The sequence below is a fragment of the Squalius cephalus genome, assembly GCF_949319135.1.
Source record: "Squalius cephalus genome assembly, chromosome: 12".
NCBI classification, from domain to species: Eukaryota; Metazoa; Chordata; class Actinopteri; order Cypriniformes; family Leuciscidae; genus Squalius; species Squalius cephalus.
This window is the reverse complement of record NC_137133.1, coordinates 34,129,749-34,138,839: the sequence shown is the minus strand read 5'-3', so window position 1 is coordinate 34,138,839 and position 9,091 is coordinate 34,129,749. Positions and strand designations below refer to the sequence as shown.

At 39.0% G+C, this 9,091-nt stretch overlaps 1 protein-coding gene across 1 annotated transcript in view; it reads left to right on the top strand.

Annotated features, from left to right (window-relative positions):
- Nucleotides 1-7,694: 7,694 nt before the first annotated feature.
- The window catches only part of tfap2d (transcription factor AP-2 delta (activating enhancer binding protein 2 delta)), a 94,897-nt gene continuing 93,500 nt past the window's right edge, over nucleotides 7,695-9,091 (top strand). The window contains exons 1-2 of the mRNA XM_079889402.1: nucleotides 7,695-7,769; nucleotides 7,852-7,935. The gene's annotated coding sequence lies outside the window, so the exon portion shown is untranslated. The remainder of the gene's footprint in view (nucleotides 7,770-7,851; nucleotides 7,936-9,091) is intronic.

Sequence of the window (9,091 nt, the reverse complement as noted above, 5' to 3'; positions counted from 1 at the left end):
GGTGGAGAATATTAAGGAAGTTGTTAAGCTCAGATGTTGATTTTGTAGTTTCATGACTCACTTTCTCAATAATATTTGGTTTGCATTTGTTTTGGGAGGGTTTTGCTAACTAAGTAGCTACCAACATGGTATTCTCAGATAACTTGGGGTAATATCTGAATACCATGATACATTAATATTAGCCTGGGTTTCCCCATACTGCCTTGCTCGCAGCGCGATTTTATTCACGCTGCTAGGCAGTCTGGACACCATGGACCAAATTTTCCCCTGAAAAAGGGAACCAATCACAGAACGGGGAGGGAGCAGCAAGACGATGACGACACCGAAGCAGTTTGTTTATATCTATGGATCCAACATGGCATCAGACTCGACGTTAACTTCTACCCTCATGTTTATCTTGCACAAACGGTAATATTCGCTAAACGCCATCGTGTACAAATAAACCTTTGACCCATCGTCTTTTTCCTCGTCGAATTTCTGCCGCTCTACATGCGTCATCTGGTATAATTGAAGCGATTGGCTATGAGCTACATACAGGCGCATTTGATAGACATTCATAGCGCCCAATAAACGGCTCTGGGCATTCGTAAACCACGCCTCAAATACGAGAAAATGCACACGTGGTTCCCAGACCAAGTCTCAAATGAGACTTGGTCTGACGTTAGCCAGGCTACATTAATATGGTAACGTTAGGCCTAATCATCAATACCATGGAAGCTTATATCATCTGCTTCCATTTTTTGTGAGGTTTTGTCATTTTTCTTTTTGGTGGGGCCAACATTTTTCATCTGTAATAGACCAACATGAATTCACACCCTGGCTGCAGTGTGTGAATTATTCAATGACCTTTGACCCTTTAAAGTGATTTTTCCAATCATTTATTGAGGTTTGTCTCACACAACCCAATGAGCTCTTTGGGGCCTCTAGCGCAATTAGCTAAGTGTCAACCATCAAGATGCTTTACATCACAACTTTTTTTGCTACTGTGAATTTTTGTGTGTGTGTGAGATTTTCATCATACTAATTCTAACAGGAAGAGCTCACACACAACTGCTTACTATTGTAACCTTGCAAACTTGTTTTCACAAGAATGAATTTAGCTAACGTTTTTGGTTACTGAAACATTTAAACAATGTATACTCTATATGTGTATGTATGTAAAAAGCTGCTTAATTGTAACACCCCCCAACTTTTGACTTTTCTTTGCAGGGATTGAAGACTTAATTGGATGGATCTTTTGTTCAGCAAGACCGGTTAGTGTGAACTCAGATCCTATAATCAGTTTTTAGTACACTTAAATGAGGGAAGGAATCCAAGATCAGTGCTTTCTCACTCACTTGCTCACTTTCTCTCAGAGAACTTTGGTTCTTTAAAGGGATAGTTCACCCAAAAATGAAAATTCTGTCAGTAATTACTCACCCTCATGTTGTTCCAACCCCGTAAGACCTTCGTTCATCTTCGGAACACAAATTAAGATATTTTTGATTAAATCTGAGAGTTGTCTAACTCCTCCATAGGCTTCTAAGGGACTGAAACTTGCTGGCCCAGAAAATGTATTAAAGACATCGTTAATATAGTCCAAGTGACTCCAGTGGCTCAGTCTTAAGACTTTATTCCACTTTTCATTTCCTTCTTTCTGGGCCTCGGGTCTTTTCACGTAGTGTTTAAGCGTAGCGCGTCTGTGTTGTACGTCACCACGTATCACACATAACCAGCGTCGGCCAATAGTGAGCCTACGTGGTGACGTGCAACACAGACGCGCTACGCTTAAACACTACGTGAAAAGACCCGAGGCCCAGAAAGAAGGAAATGAAAAGTGGAATAAAGTCGTTATTTTTGTTTTTGTGCACAAAAAGTATTCTCGTCGCTTTATAAACTTAAGACTGAGCCACTGGAGTCACTTGGACTATATTAACGATGTCTTTAATACATTTTCTGGGCCAGCAAGTTTCAGTCCCTTAGAAGCCTATGGAGGAGTGATCAGCTCTCAGATTTAATCAAAAATATCTTAATTTGTGTTCCGAAGAAGAACGAAGGTCTTACGGGGTTGGAACAACATGAGGGTGAGTAATTACTGACAGAATTTTCATTTTTGGGTGAACTATCCCTTTAATACCTTTCTTTTATGTCAGTGGCAGATGCAGCTGTAATGTGCATACCATGAGCACATTAGAAACGCTTTTCCTTCAAATATTTCAGCAGTTATTTTGTGTGTCCCGTATATTTCTCTCTGTGATTTGACCGAATGTGTTAGCAAAACTGTCTGAATTGATTTGCATTCATTCGGAAACATGTGAAGCGGTTTCTCAGTCAGTAAAACTAACAAACAACACCAATATAGGCTACTTAAAGGGATAGTTCATCCTAAAATGAAAATGCTGTCATCATTTACTCACCTTCATGTTGTTCCAAACCTGTATGAATTTCTGTCTTCTACTAAACACAGAAGAAGATATTTTGAAGAATGTTGGTAACCAAACAGTTGATGGACCCCAGTGACTTACATAGTATAGAGAAGAAGAAAAAGCTTTTTGGGTGAACTATCCCTTTAAGAACACTAGCAGCAAAGAGTGTTGGACGAAGTGGATATTTTCCTACAAACAACTGAAACAAAAGGCTATTGTTTAGAGGTAACTGAGAAAATTCTGCTACTGCTGTGTCATGTCAATTAGCGTCCATTCACACCGAAAGTTTAGTTTCGGTTTCACATTTAGTTGTTTTCTTATGTGGACATGCGCTAGATGGATGTCTTTGACAATTTTTTCCCCCTTTTTGCCATTTTCATGTTGTGAATTCTATAGAACATGTCTAGAGACACATTCGTTCTGCTCAGAATCTGAATCTTATAGAAATGCTAGTTACATCATGAATGCTAAACTATAGAAAATACAAAATTTCTTTACATATATTGATTTTTTTGCCCCAAAAAAGGCCTTTCTGAGTACCCGCAGAAGAAATCCTGCAGACGTCGCTGTTATCTATTAGTGTAAGATCAGTTCCTTCTCGTACATATTTACCACAATTAGGCCATAAAAGCCCATAATTCTCAGTCAGACTCATACTGCATTTTTCCCACAGAATTGGTACACCCATCATTACATATCCTCCACCCCTCGCTTGTTAAAACATTTTTTTTTGGCTAATTAGTTTGGATGTCAGATACACAGTCTGAACTACATTTAGATATTGATTTTCTTTCCAAATCTGCACAGAAAATGCATAAAATTTCCACAGATTCCTATAAGCACCACGGCTCAACCAAAACACGGATGAAATTCCTAGTCGTTAAAAATCTGTCTCTAAAAGCATTTGCTTGTATCATATGAATGTTATTTATGCCAATTTTATTTGAGGTTGTAAAGTCTATGACATGTACTGTGTCTCATGCACATTTATTTGTGGTTGAAGTTCAATTCATTCAGAAAACGCAACAAATTTCCTCAAATTTCCATCTGCCTCTATTCAGATTTCATCTATTAACAACTAGACTCAATCAGAATGCTGATGAACTTCCTAGTCATTACTATTAAACATCGGTGCCTAGTTTTGCCATTTCTGAAAACATTTACTTTCCACATTAATATTATTAATACCAATTCCGAGAGTCTGTGACTGTGATTCATCATTTTGACCATGCATTTAATACAGAAGTAGTCCTGTACGTTTTATATATTTGATATATCGCTGTGTTTTACGTATTGTTTCGTTTTTCTTTTACTTTGGAACTTCCTGTCTTCAGCATGTTTGCTTTAAACACCCCAGAGAGGGAATAATTTTCCCCAACTCTAATTTGTAAATTGCATCGATCGTGGCTGGCAGGAGATATGCCGGTGGATTCATACAGAGCGAAGGATTTATTTCATTTTTAACAGGACACTGACACAATTCTCATTACCGGACAAAAATCATTAGCAGCTCCACAGCTACATTCAGACAAATCGAGTAACTGTTAATTTTTCCGCCGAGGAGCCATGGGATCCATGTGTGTGAGAGAGAGAGAGAGAGAGAGAGAGAGAGAGAGAGAGAGAGAAAGTGAAGGGGGGTTGGATCTGGTGCACAAAAAAATATAATAAATTAAAATGGACGACATGAATTGAGCGCCGAATGTCAAACACTGTCAACAAGATGGCTCTCTGTCACGGGGAGAATTTGAGACATTAACAGCTTCTGTCATTCTGCTGACAAAATGGTAGCAGAGATTTCCCAGGGTGCCGAGATGACTGCTGGCGTTTGTCAACAAGCCGCTGTCAGCGCAGAGAGAGAGAAAGAGAGAGCGCGCGCGAGAGAGAGAAGGCATACACAGTGTCACTGACAGCTACCACACCAACATCCCATGAGTCCTCGCCACCCAGAAAGAGAGGGAGAACAAGTGTGAGGGGAAAAAGACAAGAACGGATGGAGGAGAAGAGGGAGAGATGGATGGATGGATAGATAGAAGGAGGGGTGCAGGTCTCTGGTGCACCTTTCATATAAAATTGCAGGAGGAAAATGAGCTGTCACTCCAATTCCCAGGATGCTTTGCTGTTTAGCATAAGTGCGCTGTGTGGGCTGCTGTCGGACAGACTGACTCAGAGAGATAATTAACTAAAGCTGCAGTTTTCCTCCTCTCCTCTCCCTCCCTCCGCCAGACGCCTTCTCCAGCGCTCATCTGCATTTTTGCCAGAGGCGAGCGGTTAGCACAGGAGCCGGGTGGAGAGAGGGTAAGAAGCCAATTAGTCAGGTGGATGGATGAATGATTGACAGCAGGCTGCTACCTGAGTCCCACTCTACATTAATGCTGCTGTGCTCGGCTCGGCCTCAAACATGCGCCAGTTCTTGTGTATGTGTGTGTATGCGCAGGCCTAGCGTCGCACGCCATGCCGAGATCATCCTGCGCCCCGGCGGCTTTGTGCGCTTCCCGTCCTGTCTGTCTTGCTCTCATCTAAACCCTTTGTGGCAAGTCCGAGTCTTCTTTTGTACCTTACACCCACCACCCTCAACGGAAAGCAAACCGACGTCTCGGCTACTTTAAGCATTTCCCCCGGATCTGTTTGTAGGCATCGTTTAGGATGCCGATAGCCGTATAACAATCACGTGAGTTGTATGGTATGGTATGCTCCTGTGATCTCACACAAACAACTGCAGAGTCTTGACCGTCTCTTAACAGTTGATGCAGATTCTTTAATAGGTTGGAGAATCAGCTCTTTTGTTCTGAATTCATGTCGAGATTGTATCGTGGTGCGAGCGTAAACTTTCACTGAACCACAGACGTCCTGCAGCGTTGTCCTGACAGCGTGAAGATCGGGATGATACGATAAATCACATTGTGTCTCACGCTTCACCACCCTTACTCGAGATAATTTCAGCCACATTTGTTTCAGGATGCCAAGTCCTGATCCGGTTAGAAAAGGTTTTTGTCTGCAGGAATTGGCACAAATGAAAACAACAGTCTGTTCAATAGGTTGTACTGTGTTAAGGTCCTGTGGCACATATCTTTTTTGTTTTTCAGAGCTGTATTTTCAACTAATCAGTTAACTAAACCATGGGATTGACTGCTCATCCAAACTGAAAAGCAATCAGTCCAACTGAGCTTGATCCGAATTAACATTGGATCAGATTGGAAAAATGTAAGCAGGTAAACACTTGAATCCAGCTATTTACTCACAGTGCCGTGATGTGTATGTTTACATACATTTTACGTGCGTATGTTTATTTATATCTTACATATTACAAACTGGTCAGACTAAATGCTCTTCTGACGTATTTGGCAGCTTTATTTTTAGGTGTGTCTTCAAGGCAAAATCAACTATGTACTCACTGGCTGCTCTAGTGACATTATAGCGGACGCAGCGATTGCACTATGCATGTGCTCATTAGTAAATGCACATGTAAATGCAATATTTGAAATTCATTGCAAAGTTTATGGTTCACATAAACAACTTTATTTGTGAAATCGGTTTGGATTCATTCTGATCGACAAAAATTATGTAAACATGCCTAATTTTGGATCAGCTGAACGTTTGACACCAAAATATATGTATGTCCCTTTTTTTCACATCAAATTAAGTATGGTGTCTTCCTGAGTCTTGATTTGTAACTCTAGTCTGATGGATTAAGTTCCAAGAAAACAGGCCTGTGTGTAATTATTAGCTGTGACAATTTGCACGAATGACACTTGCGTAAATTTATGCAATGCTTCTTACCTGTCCCACAAAAAAAAAAAAAAAAAAAAAAAAAAATGCTCATTGCAAAGCTGCATGATTATATTCACGATAGGAAAAGTGCAAATGACTTTACTTGTGTTAAACATCCCATCTAGATTTGATTTATTAATAAGCAACCTGAAAAGCTTTTGTTTTATGATTTACTTTTGTGTGTGGATGTACAGTGTGTAGTAGAATCATGCAATCTGCAATCATACAGTAGAATACAATGGAACAGTTATAGTATAAAATTGATTAAATGCATTAATGAAGTCAATATCAATTGCACGTGTTAATGCATTAACTTTGACAAGCCCTAGTTTTGATCAATAACAGTGTTACATAATGTGCACCATGTCTTCAAAACGAGACATTTCTTTTTAAGCACCCCTTCCAAATAGGAAAAACACAAAGAGGCAATTACTTCAAAAGAGCATTTTTGCTGAGCACAGTGAAGCTTGTCAGCAGAACTGACAGAACCGCAGGTCCGTGTGAGGTCTGGTTCAAAATGGCTGTCAGAAAGGGAGACCCAGCGTTTAGTGTCTGTTTATAGACGTTAAGCTAGTGAACGGAGGGAGGAGTGCGGATACTACACCTTAAGGGCATTTTTCCCTCTGGCATTTTACTGGCTGTGGCGTCATACTGCTAGCAGCATCAAAACACCGGCTGCCTTTCTGAGCTGACAAGATGAAGGGAACATTGAGAGGGCCGGTGTGTTTGGTGAGAGAGCATCATCAGCGCAGGAGATACTCAAAGCTGCAATACTGCGCTGGGCTACTGGCAAACAGATGGGCCATCGACAGACTTCGAAGCTTGAAAAAAGTCTTTTCATGTGTCAGTTTTTAGAGGCAGGATTCAGATTTGAATGAATGAAGTGCTTTGGTATGTGAGGGAGAGAAATACCCTGTGTACACTCTTAGAAATAAAAGGTTTATTGGGGTTCTTTTAAGAGAACCGTTTAACGAACCCTTTAAGTCGAAAAGGTTCTATTTGTCTTAAACGATTGTTTTCCAGTACAAATATATAAACATTCTTAAACATTCTTACTTGATTTGTACACTGACTTAAGGTATTACGCCTTGTTTTCTGAAAGTTGCATCAGAATTATATGAGTTTATATACTTAAAACATATCTGGTTCTTGACTCAGTTTTAAGCCAAAAAGGTTTTGCATAATAATTTCATGTTTAACAGGTTGTATGATTTCTGTTAATAGGTTGTTTACAGGCTGTTTCATAAAATTTTGCTAAAATAAAAAATATATTAAAACTAAATTAATTAATTAAAATTAAATCCATAAAACGATTCCATGCTGGGAACCTCCAAAAGGTTCCATATACTGTATGAATCACCTGACAGAACCTATACAACCTTTTTTTTTTGTAGGAGTGTTTTGATCTCCAACCCCAAAAGGCTGTTTATAGACCGTCTGATTTATGCACAGAGCTTTCTGAAAATGCTAAGGGCCGATCTGACTTCACACAATTTCCCGGATTCAGGCGCACAGGTTTTTATCAGTCCGCCAGAAAACAAAGTCAAGTTCCTGGGCTTCTTCAATGAGAGCTTCTGAGGAAGATCTACACCAGGGGTTAGTAACTGGTTAATATTTACATTATTTAGTTGTTTATTACAAAAATTGAAGTCATATATGCCAAACTATTCTCTTGCAGGAATCGTTCCTCATCGTTGTATGAACTGGAAACCAAAGTGTGACGAAACAAGCCAAGAGGAAAGTGCTGCACTTGAGCTGTAAGGTACGGTTTGGTCTGCTTTTCTTGATGTATTTTGTTTTGAGAAAAAAACTTTTTTAGAAGAGTCAAAGTTTGGTAAATTAAGAAAACTTGCTGATAGATTTAGCTATTTTTAAAAAAGACAAACAAAAAGTTGTTTGTTTGTTTTATAACACAAATAAGGCTAAAAAAGCAACTGCTTTTTCATTTCACCAGTCAGTTGAATAAAATATGCTAAAAGAAGACTGTGAATACAAGCAGTTCAGTGACAAGGTGATAAGAGACTGAATTTTTCTTTTTTATTATTATTTTACCAGTAATATAATCTGCAAAACAACATCTGCTCCAGACGTACGCATGTTTAGATGTAGGTTTCCACAGGCTTCTCTTATCATGTTGTCACTGAATTCCTTGATTCCACTGTCTTATTAGAGCTTATATTATTCATTGTGTGTATTCATATGTAGACATTTTTCCCTTTTCAAAAACAGCCAAATCTATTGAAAATTTCTGTCATTTTTCACATAAATGAATTGGTTATGATAACAGGTATTTGTGTGTGTGTGTGTGTGTGTGTGTGTGTGTGTGTGTGTGTGTGTGTGTGTGAGTGTATATATATATATATATATATATATATATATATATATATAGTCCTCACTTACTTTATAGGCCCTTTATTGTACTGGGTGTCAAAATACATAGTTTTATATTTTGTTGGTCTCTGGCTAACCGGCTAACTTACTGTCTTACTGAAATACTTCTGCTAAGCAGCTGTGGGCCACTGTTACTTAAAACTGTGTCTGTTTATGGAGATTGACGTTCTTGAGTAATGATAAAGAATGGAGCAAGATTTGTTATACAAATGTTATATGCGTATAATGTTTCATCAGTCATTCACTTTAGTGCTCGGCTAACGTACACGCTGTTATTGATACAGTTCCCAAATATGCACCTCAATAAATTAGAAATATACACATCGGCTTGTTGATGGACATACACTTGTTAATACTGATGGTGAGGATTTACAGTTGCAACATCTCATAATGTATGACAAACTGAATAGCATATCACTGAGAAACGTCCTCCTCAAGTCGTCCTTGCGATGAAGGTTCGGGTTTAATAACTAGTTCTTATAATGTTTAATCATCAGACTCGCGCTTAGATTGATATGGTTAAATCA